The following is a 14,665-nucleotide window of genomic DNA, read 5'->3' as shown; positions in this document are numbered from 1 at the left end:
ACTTTTATTTTGCTTTCTCACTATGTCAAATATGCACTTGTAATTTTTTAAAAATATTTTGTCTATATCTTGGGTCTTCTATAGCAGAAGTGTTTTGCTGAATAGGTAGTCTACTATCACACTAGAAGGGAAAGTCAAAGTTTACTTTTTATTCTGTTTCATCTTTTCTTATTATTTCAGAAACAGTTACATATGTGCTATAACTATATATATTTGACTTCCTGTTTCTTCGATCCTGATGCATAATAAAATATTCAAGCTTTATAAATGAATGCATTAAAGGATTATGAAATCATAGCCCATTTGGCTTATGTATCCTCATCCAATATAGCCATTGCACATCTAAGTAATTTTTCTTGTTATTTTGAACAATAATCTATTTATGAGCACTCACTGAAGGTGAGACACCCTACTCACTGTTATCGGTGTATTATTTCACTTAATCCTTAAGGAAATTGCAGGATCACCATTACTATACCTATTAAATGATATGAACTGGAAGTTTATTGAGGTCTAATGACTTGGCATGGATCACACCCTCGTCTAAAATTTGGAAACATCTCATAACCTTTTCTAAAATTTGATATCCTAAATAATTGCTTAAATAATAATAAACATGTGAAAGTATGTTTATATGTATATTTTTGTTGAATTTTGTTCTGTACAGTTTAAGGAGTAGTGGTAGGTATGTATGCTTATAATTATATGAATAATAATATACTTACACTTATGAAGCACTATTTCTTGTAAAATCTCATAGTGTATTGAAGTTTATGAACTATGAACCCAATTTATTGGCATCACAATAACTACAGGTGAAAGATAATTTAAACATTTTTCAATTCAGCTGGTGAAAGTTATTTACATATGAAATTCACATGTCTCTTACCTTGACCCTTTTTATTGTTAATTGGAGCAGTTCTCATTTTAATAAACCTCATTCTAATAAATCAGTTGAGATATTACAAATATCGCATTAGTTTAAAGGTAAAAAATGCATGCAAAAAAAGGATGGCAAATTATTCTTTATCCACTGTAACTCCAAGTTTGAATGAAGAATGTTCAGCAACAGAAGCGACCACAACCCACAGCCACTGAAGCCAGTTATCTTCCATGTATATTCATAATAGACCTAAAGTTGGAAAATAGCTAGAGCTGTTGGTTTTTCTCTATTTATTCATTTGTGTTGGATAATCGGCACACTTTCCCTTCTTTAAAAAAATTCTGTTAAAGAGATTCATTTAAGTTGTGTTTACACAAATTCAACTTGGGATATATATATATATATATATATATATATATATATATATATATATATATATATTTTAGTGGCATGTGTCATAAAAGCAAGAGGATTTTTTAATATATATTTTATTTTAAAATGTATTTTCTATCTAAGGAGTTAGCTATATTTTATCATTATCAAGGACTAAAGTCCGCAGTTATAAAAAATAATACAATTTCTTCATTTATTAAACTTTCTGATAGTAACAGAGAACATGTGTTCTTTTGACATGTCATTTAGAGAATAAATTAAAATTTATTCTTTTAGAAGCATCCAATATTCACTTGAATGCCTACAAAAATTACGGGTTGCATTGAGAAAAAGGAAAGCATCCAAAACAATAAAAACAAACAAACAAATAAAAAGTGACAAAGTGGAATTCGTTTACTGAGTTTCAAAGGTACAGCAACTGCATTCCAAAGCCAATAGCCAGTAACTGTTAGCAGTTATGCCCACCGTTTTGTTGTGATTTCATTTGTAAGTGGCTAAGCACCACACAATTTATTATGGTAGCTTGAATGGATCCAAAAAGTTCATTGAAGTGAAAAATCACTGCAAAATATTCTCCATCTCATGTTTACCATAGTATAGATAATATTACTTTTTTTTTTCCTATGGAAGCCAGCTCATTAATGTTAAACAAAGCCTTAAGGTGACTAATTTTTAAAGAGATTAGTAATATTAATTTTTCTTTACTCAGTGGGCTAGTGTAGTCTTCCTTGACCAGGACAAGCAACACATACTGTTATTTAAAATAGAAATTATAAAACAGAATTGCCCCTTTATCAATTTTATAATAGTTGTATTTAAATAGTCAATTAAATTAGTGTTTGTCTCATCCACAGTAGAAATGGAACTAGAGGGTCATGCATACTTTATCCTTTGTCACAAGTCCATCAAGAAAGTGAATCAGCAAAAAACATATCTAAAACACTATCAAGCAAAAAATTAAAATGTAGACCCTTTCCTAATAATTCGGAGAGTGTTAATCTATGAATGTGCAGGTGTTAACAATCATGCATAAAAACTGTTTTTAAAGTATGTCACTTATAGCGGTCACGTACAAAATGATGAATGTAGAAGTAACAGGCAGCAGAACCGTCTAAAAGGGATTTAAAATCCACTTGTGGGGAATCCTTTTCATCCAAAGCAGAACATGCTATATTGGAGATTCACAAAAGTTTCCCCTATGGCACTAGTCAGTGTGGTTCTACAATATCAAAGACTTCCAAGGATAGCTAGGAAAAAGAAATTAGTGTAATCAGCCAGTAAAAGCTGTCTGGTTGTGTAAAATAAACTGCATTATACAAGAAAGGAACAGCCTCTTGATGAGCTCCCACAAATAAAAGGGACATCAGTTTGCTGAGAAATGAGTTCTTCATTAAATGAAAATGAAAATCTCTTATAGCTGAATACATTTATAATTGCATATTCCATTTAGAATAAATATTTTATTTTTAAAACCTGGAAACATTTAAAATTAAATATAGGCATACATTTTCTTAGCCACTACTGATAAAAGGCAGATGTTGTAAAAGGTACATACTCTTGTGTAGCACTCCATGGTTTCAGCCAAGAGTACCCTACGTTCCTCGCTAAAATCTAAGTGCTAGATTTTCTGTATTTTACATCATTTGGCAGAAGCTGGTCAGTGGATTCTCTTATTAGCTCTATGTAAACTCTAGATTTCTACAAGACAGTTTCATATTTTAGAAATGCAACCTCTTTCTTAATTGAGCATCCAAGTATTATGCCTCGTTTACTCCATGATATATTTAATTAGATTTAAAAAGTTAAGATTTTATTTAGTCTTGAATCATCTAAAACATAAAGAACATGTGAGAGAAACAAGAAAAATTTTCAGGAGACATACTCAGGAAAATTTCAGTGTTGCAATATGGCTTCTGCAATGTGAAAAACATCTTGATGAGCAAATTTAGTTAAAGCTTCATGTCTTTGTGAATATAATAAGCTTGTAATTAGGCAGAAATACAAAGATGAATGGTTGTACATGAGGGTAAAAGGGATCCTATATATGGTGATGGAAGGAGAACTGACTCTGGGTGGTGAACACACAATGGGATTTATAGATGATGTAATACAGAATTGTACAACTGACACCTATGTAACTTTACTAACAATTGTCACCAAAATAAACTTTATTTTTTTTTAAAAAAAAGATGTATAGATAGCCTCAAGTGCACATATGAGCTTTGGAATATGCTCGTCTTTTTGTGTTTTCGTATATGAAGTCAAGGAATCCAATTGCAAAATATCTTTCTAAAGGGCTTTTTCCATGATAAGAGCTGTAACTGTGTGGTTTGGCAGAGAATGAAAGAAATGTGAAGTCCAGAGTTTCAAATAGTATCATTTATAAGGAATCAATAGTGCTAACTTTTGCAGAATAGATGAAATCTGCAGACATTCTTCTTAGAAAGCAATAGTAAAAGAAACTTGATTATCATTGGATATTTCAGTAAGATTATACAAGAAATCTTTGTGCTTGTTTCTCCTTCCCAGAACTTTAAAACATAAGGGATTTCATTTAATTTGTCTGAGTCCTCATTCTTATTTATAGTGATATCTAGAAACTATCCCATTAATCTCTCTATTGTCAAATTCAAAGACAGTGATCAACAAATATTTTCATGTTTTTCCAGGTAAATTGCTTTTATGAGAGACTTAGTGCCCACTAGATATTTAATATTCAGTAATTCTTCCCATGTAATATTGACCGTTTCTATACTAGTAACATGATAAACATATTCTATAGCAGTTCATTTATGCCAAAAGCATAACAATTTTTGGTAAGTTAACTAGATGTGAAAACTGTTTTCTTCATATACTGTATTTCACACTTTTTAATTAGGTTTAGAAAGTACTCCTCAGTGCTTTGGGAAAATAATAATTAAAAATTGCTTTAAAAATCTTGAAAATCTCAAGATTTCTATCTGCCCACCTTATCGCATTGAAGTTTTTCTTTACAAAGTGACCATCCTACTTTAGGGCAGTAGATTTTCTAGTAATCTTTCTTGCTAAAGTGCACAATATCTAAATAGTCATTCTAAAAACATGGTAGCCAGATTGTTATTTCTATAGCAGAACTAGTACTAATTATTCCAAGGTATAACTCTCAAGGTATAAAAAAAAAATCATTAAGACTAGACTTCAAAAGATGCATTTACATAAAGGAAAGGATTAGAGAGAAATGAATGTTATGCATTAATTCATTCATTCATTCATTCATTTATTCTATTAGCCTGCCATTCAGTCATTTTTCTTATAGGAATATGTGGTACAGTCTTTTTTTCCTTCTTGGGCTTTATTTTTAGTGAGGAAGACAGATGATAAAAATAAAATGTGAAAACAAACCTATAAATAAGATAATGTCAACTAATGATAAATAATATGCTTACATAAATACAGAATAAATAGGAATGACTATTTTGGAGCAGGTGGATAAGGGAAGAAGTTGCTATTTGAGCAGAGACATGCATGAGGTGAGATGGTGAGGCTTGTGTTTTTCTAGGGAAAGATTTTCAAGACAAGTCAGAAACATGCTTAGCATATTTGGGGAATAGAAAAGAGAACAAATGGTTGAAATATGGTGGGCAAAAGCAAAAAACACAAGGGATAAAGAGACCAGATCCTAGAGGAGAGCAATTCGTTGGAAGGAATTAGAATAATTTAAGAGAGTTAGAAACAAGACTTTTATATTAAAATAGTTGCACTGACAATTGTATGAAAGAATAGACTATGGGAAGGAAGAAAGTGGCAGAAGTGAAACAAATTAGACTACTGCATAATCAAGACGAAAGATGGTGGTTGGTAGCTTGGTTGGTGTAATAGCAGTAAAAGTGATAAAAAATATATTTGGGATACGTTTCAAGGCAATGTAATTTTTTTTAAATGAAAATACTTGGAAGAGACCACACAGGAGTGTAAATATCAAACTTTAGGCTAAAGCCATAAGAGTAAGATCCCTATTAGATCTAAGTAGGAATGCCAAGCAGGTAGATGTAGAAAAGAAGTCCAGTAAATGTAGAAGAGAAGTCCATGTGGGATTTCTAAAATTTAGAAGTCTGGTGTTTTTAAAGCACACATCCCAGGGAGAAATGAGTATAAAAAGACAAAAAGAAGTCCAAGTACCAAGCAACGAAGCTCTACAACATTTAAAGATTGGAAAAAGAAGGAGAATTCCTGCAAAGTAGACTAATTCAGAGTGGTCAATGAGATAGGCAGAAAGCTAAGAGAGTGCTAAAGTCCAGATTAAAACAAATAAAATGAAAGCATGTAAAGAAAGAAAGATAGTGTGATCAACTACTGAAGAAATATCAAGTAATATGACATAATTGGTCACTGGGTCACTGGCAAGATGTAGGTACCACAAATATTAATAAAGTTGACTTTTTGGAGTTTAGTGGGAAGAAAATCAAACTGGTGCAAACATCAAAAAGCAAACAAACAAACAAAGAAACACACACACAAAAGAACAAGAAAACAAAACAAAACCTAAATGAGGAAACATTAGTAGACTGTCTAATGTGTAATTGTGAAACAATCGCAAATAGCATGGTCCAATAGCAAGACCAAATAGCATGGTCTCATTAAAACTACAGGCCTTTGTTATTGGATAAACTACTTTGTATTTTTCCAAGGTTTCATCATTCAACCAGAAAATTGATCTTAATAGTAAATAGGTTATAATACCATTTGACTAAGAAAACTAACCTCATATGAAATTGTAATTGAGGAATGTCAAATTCAATTTATGAGTAATGAAAAAAGAAAACACAAAAATGAAAGTTTAAGAATGTTTTAAAAAACATATACATTATGGATGACTGGATCCTTTAAAGGATGAACAATATAAACACTCACTTTTCTATTTCAATAATGTCTTCACTGCCTTCAAAACTGCAGTTTGTAAGAGTACAAAACGATGTTTCTCGGGTTAGAATATAAAGAGTAGCTTTTATATTTAAAATTACTTAAGTGGTTGTAAGTGGTTTCTTTCATGGCTTAATCCAACAGAATTTTTTAAATATTCTAAAAAATTTACTCTGTTCAAACTAGACAATTTTCCTTCAGTGTCTTTCCGACCATAATTTTCATGAGCAACTTATTTTCTTCAGTTTTATTGAGGTATAATTGACAAAAAAAATTGTAAAATATTTAAAGTTTACAACATGATGATTGGATATACATATACATTGTGAAAGGATTCTCATAATTGGGTTAACTAATAATCTATCACTTCACATATTGTGTATGTGAGAATACTTAAGTTCTACTCTCAACAAATTTCAATAAACAATATAGTGTTATCAACTGTAGTAAAATGCTATACATTAGATGCTCAGACCATATTCATCTTATTCTGATATCTTCAAAATAAGATATCTTTGAAGTTGGGTATCTTCAACCATCATTCCTCCATCCAGCAGCCATTTGCTACATCTGGTGTCTGGACCCAATTGTTGTTTTGTTTTGTTTCGTTTTGCTTTTTTAAATCAGCAATGGCTGGGATGTTTTTCTGGGGGAAAAAAAAAAAAGCGAGAGAGGCAAACTAGATTTCTACCTATTAGTCTGAGTCTACAATGTGAAGAATTTAAAGTCCTTTATATTATATAGGATTACATAGGAGATATATATATATATATATATATATATATATATATATATATATATCTTCTAAGATGTTGGTCTATGGCCCTATCCATTATAGATTATTTAATTGGAGGTTAATTACAGCCATCTATATGATAAGGTCATGATGTTTAAGTTTCACACTAGAAACTGATTAAGACAACTACTGAGTTTGATATACATAAAGTAACATATATTGGCATTTTTGCCTGTTTCATATGTTTGTATTTTTTATTAAAGACATATCTTATGTATTATTGAATTCTGAGTAAAACTGCTGAACCATGTATCATCAAAAAAAGAAAGAGAAATCTGTTATTTTTTTTTCTCTAAATTCAACATAATTACATTTTACTGATCAGCTAAAAGGCTAAAAGTCAAATATTCCAAAAGGGAAAAATAGCTAATTCCTTCTGCACTTAATGCTCTGGGTTACATCGAAGTATGAAAAAAGCTTATTAATTATTAGAATTACTACTATAGGTGAGAAATTTGGATCCTCTCCAGTTTTATGATTTTATAAGGCCATAAAATCATTAGATTGATTGTGGTTTCTTTAAAAAATTCCTAATACTCAAAAGTGATTCACATTCATGGAGTATCTTCTGATTAGGGGAGCATTATTTTTATATCATTATTACTATCCATAATGCTAAACTACCATGTCTTTAGTACTGTGTTAGGCAATTATTACTTTTTTATATATAAAGTTTTAACAACCAACCTATTTTTAATCATTACCCAAATTTGATAAATGAAAAAAGTTTAATCTCAGAGAAATTAACTTATGTTAGATTGTCCAGTTACTAAACAGTGTTAGTTAAGACTTCACCCTACCATATGTACTTGATTCCAATCTCCATGTTCTTCTAGCTACACCTTGCCACATCAGTAGAAAAATCCGAGCACATTTTTCAAAAAGATATGATACTATTTTATACTTTCTATATTAGACACACTAATAAGCCTAATAAGACTTTCTCTTAAGGATGAACTCTTCTGTTGAAAAGTTTGGACAAGAATGTATGATGCAGGCATATCAACCAAGAGCAATAAAGCTAGAGTAGTAGTCAGAATAAATAGACATCAACAGGCATTTACTTTGATCTAGGAAGCCTCCTGTAAGCATTACCTTCTTCCTTCACCTTCCTGAATGCTGATCATTTTGTTTTGATTTGTGACACTCTTGTCCTGACTATTTTTGTTTTTTTTTTAGCTCTTACCTTAGTGTTGTTAAGATAATATGATTAAAATAATTAACTAATCACTATGTACTTTTACTTCCTGTCCCTTAACCTTTATCCCCAATTAACAGTTAGTCTCTGTCTGGTTTTTGAGTATCATAAACCAAACCTTAAGTGTACCCAAGAGATACACATAATGAGCAGAGAAAGCTGCTTTATCAAATGGCTCTTGAGAACTGCAACAAGGGGCAATTTAACAAAACCTATGTGGAAAAATTCTCGTACTGGAATGGAATAGATGTTTCCTCAACTGTCTGTAGGATGGGATAAAATATGAAGTAACTGATGGAACTGTTCCCTCCTCTACATCTTGGCAGTAAGTTACCAAAACCCAGGTAACCTACTATTGGTGGGGAAGGGCAAATGAGCACAATGGTCACCATCTCCGCAGGAGAACAGGATCTGAAATAAAAAGTAAATTAAATTTGACTTAAAATCAGAAAGATACATTTCATCATGCCTGAGTGATTGGCCAGAGAACGTTACAGCTGCGTTTATTTACATTTATGTCTCTTTCCATAACCTGACTCCCACTAGGAAATAGGCACTGAGACAATCCTAGCATAGTATGGGCCCTAGATCAGAGCAAGGGTCCTTTGCATATTTCAGAACGAATAAATAGCCAGTCTCCTGTTTCATCCCTGAATTTACTATAGAATCATAGTTTCAATCCTGCTTTTAGACAAATAATTTCTTCAAGCCGAGTCTCACTCAGAATGATAAAAGGTACAGAAGACTGGGCTAATTATCTTGGAGATGATTTATTAAGTATACAATTTACTTCAAATTTCATTTTATCTATAAATGTCAAAAGAAATCATTCTTTTTTTCAAAGTCATATGCATCTCTCTTTTAACAGAATTGTTTTAAAAGGTATTTAGAACATAATATTTTTAAACAATAAAATCTTGAAAATAATCCCCAATACAAAAAAGTGATTAAAGTATTTCAGAAACTCCTCAAAGAATTTGATTCTCTGGAGAAAAATCATTTGCAGAAAGTTTGGAGTAAACCTTTGAGAGTACAAGGGTCTAGGGAGCATGGTATGAAAATTGTTATTTTCATATATGAAGAGTATCTTATAATAGGTATTGAAAGAAAATTGATGCTTCAGGAAAATAACCTTTTTCTGTTATGGCTTCAGTTTTTCCTTTGGCCCACTTTTCCGTGGGAACAGGAAGAGGTGGAGGATATTTTACCAATACCTTGGTTTGAAGAACACGAAAAGGTTTTGGTCTGTTCAATCAAAGTTATCAATATAAAAAGTGAAGCATAGTCCAGTGTACTTGTTTTCCCATAATTTTATTTGTTAGAGATATTAATAAATGAGTTATTCATTAATAATAAACATATCCATATATTTTTTAATTACAAAAACTACTACATTTTCCAATAGTGAATCTCCTATTAGGTGAGTGTTAGAAGTTTTTCTCAAGACTTATTATTAGCCCAGGATGTTAGTGAATTTATAAATGAACTATCGTCCAGTTTTTCATCACTAGGGAGAAAACAACATAGCAACTCTAGAAATGAGACCTAATAAAAAGAAAATGCTTGCTTTCCGCAACTGTTGTTAGCTCTGTGTAAATTAAATACTCAACCTTCTCCCATTCAACCTCTTCAAAGCTACTTACTGTCCCATTTCCTCAGGTTAAGCGTGATGAGAAACAGATCCAGGGGTTGTGAACTTTTCTGGGATGAAAGATGCCATGTGACTAAAATATTCTGTGATTAATGTACATTCATTTTGCTTTTGATAGAATTCAGTGTTGATTCAAGTTTTGGAGGTAATTAAAAACTTGACTTGGTGAGTTACTGCTATGTGTAGTCTGAACTGCTATGATCTCCGGAATATTTTGTGCCCACATGATTTAAGGAGTTGACTTGAAGCACAGGACTTCAGGCTTTTGCTCTCTCTTACTCCAAAGTTCACCGAATAAAGAACACCCTGCCTGAGCTTAACTATTAGCCTTTTCTACTCAGTGACTCCTTAGACATGCACAGGGAAGAAGAAATGGTGACTGACAGCGGCCCAGGAGAGGAGGTAGCTCCCAGAGTTATCACAGGTGCAAGGACAATGTGTGTGTACATCAGAGCCCATCCCTATGTTTAAAGTCCCTCACGTCTGTCTATGAAACCTGTTCTGTGCCCAACCCTCTTCAATGCAGAATTCATGGGTCCTGTGTATGTATCACCTTAGCACATTTCAGAGACGAAAATGTACACTGCTTAGTAGGCATTTCATTCTGCATCCTGTTATGATTAGTTTATATGTCTTTCTTGTCACTACTATGTACATTATGGAGAGATCAGTTATCATTTGGTTTATAGTTTCTTATATGCCCACTTGACAGTCCCTACCCCACAAAACAAAGCATTGTCCCCATTTGGCCCACAATGAAAGCAATCAAATTAATATTGATGGTCTCCAATCATAAGGAATTCATAAAACGTTGAGGGAGACAGGACCAAGCATTTAGTTTTCCCCCACGTATTATTACATTTAAGTACAAAAGGAGATAAGGCAATTATACCATTTCTTCTAAAACACCATTAAAAAAAAGTTATCAGTACCAGAAGTGTCAGTTCTGTCTATATCCAGTCTGTATTCCTCTTTATCAGTTCTGTTAAAATTTCTTATTAAAAGAAAAAAAAAACAGCTTATTACTCCAATGTATGCCTAGAATTGTAACTTTTTGGAATCTACTTCTTCAGACATTTACGTTAGTAGAACTATAGTTTTTACGGCTTTATTAATATATTATTGGCATACAGTAAACTGTATATATTGAAAACATAGAATTTGATACGTTTTGACATATATACTATATAAATTTGAAACCATCACCACAATCAAGATAATGAATGTGTGCATCATACCAAAAAAGTCTCCTCCTAGTCTTTTGTAATACTTCCTTTTCACACTCCTTAACAACCCCTAAACCTTGGCAAATAATGACCTGCTTGCTTTCCATCACTCATTCTACATTCATTTGAATTTGCATTTTGAAGAGTTGTGATATTTCAGGAAACCATTGTTTCATAATTTTTTTTATTTTATTTTTTTTTTAGTTATTGTAGCAGGGAGGCCAATCTGTACCCTGTTATTCTATCTTGGTCAGATATGTAAATACAAATTAGTTTGTAAGATCAGAAATTTTTTGAGGAATAATTCAATAAGAAATACATATCAAAATTTTATTCTTTACCAGTTTGTTTTAATACTAGGTATTCACTCAAATAAAGAATTCAATATAAATGTTGTAAATCTCCACTTTTCATCTAGCACTATGTAGAGTGTCATGGAAACAACAAACAATTGTAAAACATGGTTGTTACTCTCAACCATCTTGCAGTGTCTGTGCAGCTACGTAAGAAATTATTACTTACTATAAAGTCTTCATAAATGAGTCATTAATTTATAAATTCTAATCTATGTGTGGGTCAACAGTGCAACTAGATGTTATTTTCTGTTTCCCAAACTATTAATAGATTATCTATGAAAAGGTTAGTGCTAGAATTATAGGAATTACAAACATTAAAAGCCATGATGATATAATTGTATAGTCTGTTATTGACTTCCAAATCAGGATTTATGGGTTATGCTTAGAATAGGTCATCCAAAACATAGGTACTAAACTTATGGACCTTGGGTTCAAAGAGCATTTTATGAATTTGACTCCAAAGGCAATGGAAGTAAAAGCTAAAATAAACAAATGGGACTATATGGAACTTAAAAGTTTCTGCACAGCAAAAGAACCCATCGACAAAATAAAGAGGCAACCGACTGAATGGGAGAAGATTTTTGCAAACAGTGCCTCCGATAAGGGTCTAATATCCAAAATATACAAGAAACTCATGAAACTCAACAACAAAAAAACAAACAACCCAATTGAAAAATGGGCAAAGGACCTGAAGAGACATTTCTCCAAAGAGGACTTACAAATGGCAAATAGACATATGAAAAAATGCTCAACATCACTAATCATCAGAGAAATGCAAATAAAAACCACAATGAGATATCACCTCACCCCAGTCAGAATGGCTATCATCAACAAGACAAACAGCAACAAATGTTGGAGAGGCTGTGGAGAAAAAGGAAACCCTCATACACTGTTGGTGGGAATGCAGACTGGTGCAACCGCTATGGAAGGCAGTGTGGAGGTTCCTCAAAAAATTACAAATAGAATTACCATATGACCCAGCAATCGCTCTCCTGGGTATCTACCCAAAGAATCTGAAATCATTTATACATAAAGACACGTGTGCTCCAATGTTCATTGCAGCTTTGTTTACAGTGGACAAGACATGGAAACAACCAAAATGTCCTTCAATAGACGAATGGATAAAGAAGTTGTGGTATATATACACAATGGAATTATATTCGGTGTTAAGAAAAGATGATATGGGAACATTTGTGACAACATGGATGGATCTTGAGAGTATAATGCTAAGCGAAATAAGTCAGACAGAAAAAGCAGAGAACCCTATGATTTCACTATATGTGATATATAAAACAAAAACAACACAAACAAATGAGAAACAAAAACTCATAGACACAGACAATAGTTTAGTGGTTACCAGAGGGTAAGGGGGGTGGGGGAGGGAGATGAGGGTAAGGGGGATCAAATATATGGTGATGGAAGGAGAACTGACTCTGGGTGGTGAACACACAATGGGATTTATAGATGATGTAATACAGAATTGTACAACTGAAATTATGTAATTTCATTAACAATTGTCACCCCAATAAATAAAGAAAAAAAAAGAATAGGTCATCCGATGATTGAATGGATGAATGAATCGATGTCTTTGTAAAACTGAAGTTGAATTTTAATTAATACTTAATCCTGCTTTAAAGCAAAAAACAAAGAAACAAACAAACAAAAAACCCCTGAAATTAGATATAACTACTCTGGTATCACTCCCTTTCTCCTCTGTTGTAAATTTCAAGTAATTGCTCACTTATGAACCTCAATATTATTTAGAATTCACAGTATCAGAATGTGAAAAAATAATAAAAACCATATAGTTTGTTCTCCATACCATGGACTTTAGAATTTGTCTCTTCTCTGGGATTCCTGATTTCCTAAGGATTAATAATTTCTGAACCTCTCATCCTCCTTGTTTGATTTAATCCAACTCTTCCTTTCTCACCGTGCGTGGGGAAGAGTTGGCCTTCTGAAATCATTAGCTTTCTCTCAGAGAATATCAACATGTAGTAATGTCAGTAAGACTCAGTATCTAGGGTAAAAATGGATTCTTTTTTAAGCAAAAGAGTTATGCATTTATTGTTTTTTTGCTTTTACTTAGTTCAAGCATGCTGTATTTCACAGAGCCAATACTTGCCAAGTAACTTTTATTCTTTATATTCTCTCTTTCCATCTCTCAATCTCTGTCTCTATCTCTCACTCTCACATTTCTTAATTTAAGCTAACACACAAAATAAGCTACTGTTCCTTAGGCCATTGTCTATATCATGCATCTAACACAAATATGTTGCACATCATTTAAACTACCAAAGTAATTCTTTGCAAAGAGACTGATTGAAGATCTATTTTATTTTATTTTTTTTATTTTGTTTTGTTTTATTTTACTTTATATTTTATTCTATTATTTCTGACAGAAAGTCTGAGTTACAGGTTACAAGTACAAATAAAAGAATTAAGATGCTGGGTTATTGAATGCCATGCGGAGAAGAATGTGTCTCTCGGTTGGAGGAATGCTACCTAGAGTACATGCCTGGTGTGAACCAGTATTATTTACAAGTGCAGAACAATCTGAAAATATCATTATAGAAGGAATGTACCCCATGGTTGCTGTAAGGGAGGCAGAGCCTTGATTTTTTTTTTCACCTTGAAGTCAATCAGTCCAATGACTGCTATTCCCCAACTACAGGAAGACATTGTAAATGTGATTAAAAGATGATTTTGTTGGATGTCTGACAGAACAGTTCCTACTGAGAAGGCAGCCACAGTAAAAAAAGAAAAGTAGTTTAAGACACATCATATTAGTGGAAAATAAATTTACAAAGAAGACTCCTGAATTATTTTCAGAATCATGGTCAAACTTGAAACTTGAGTCACAGTGAACTGAAAATGCTCTGGAAAACCTAGCGGTGATGACAATGTAAGCTAACAGCTAAGACGGTCACATGGCAATCAGATTCTCATGATTTTTCTCACCACTACTGAGTAAGTAAATGCTAGTAATCTCCCAGAAGAGGTTGTTCTTGGGAAACTTCCAAAATAAAGAAGTTAGAGTAAGAATCCAAGCTCGTGCATGCTTCCTGATGCTAAGCTTTGGAACCCTTTGTGGTTCATCCATTCTAAGTTGTTATTTCTAAATTTTGCTTGTGCTCAGAAGCTCCCTAGCACTAAGAGTCCCACAATTTAATTTAAACCTGAGAATCTTAAATCAAACCCAGGACTTGGTGTATTTCTGGCCCCTCAAGAAAAGAGGCCCCAACCAAACATGAGAAAGGTGC

At 32.5% G+C, this 14,665-nt stretch overlaps 1 protein-coding gene across 1 annotated transcript in view; it reads left to right on the top strand.

Moving 5' to 3' along the window:
• The window catches only part of LOC308497808 (uncharacterized protein), a 301,285-nt gene that overhangs the window by 112,438 nt on the left and 174,182 nt on the right, over positions 1–14,665 (top strand). The gene's annotated exons all lie outside the window — the stretch shown is intronic.

The sequence above is a fragment of the Rhinolophus hipposideros genome, assembly GCF_964194185.1.
Source record: "Rhinolophus hipposideros genome assembly, chromosome: 5".
NCBI lineage: Eukaryota > Metazoa > Chordata > Mammalia > Chiroptera > Rhinolophidae > Rhinolophus > Rhinolophus hipposideros.
This window is presented reverse-complemented; position numbering and strand designations above follow the sequence as displayed.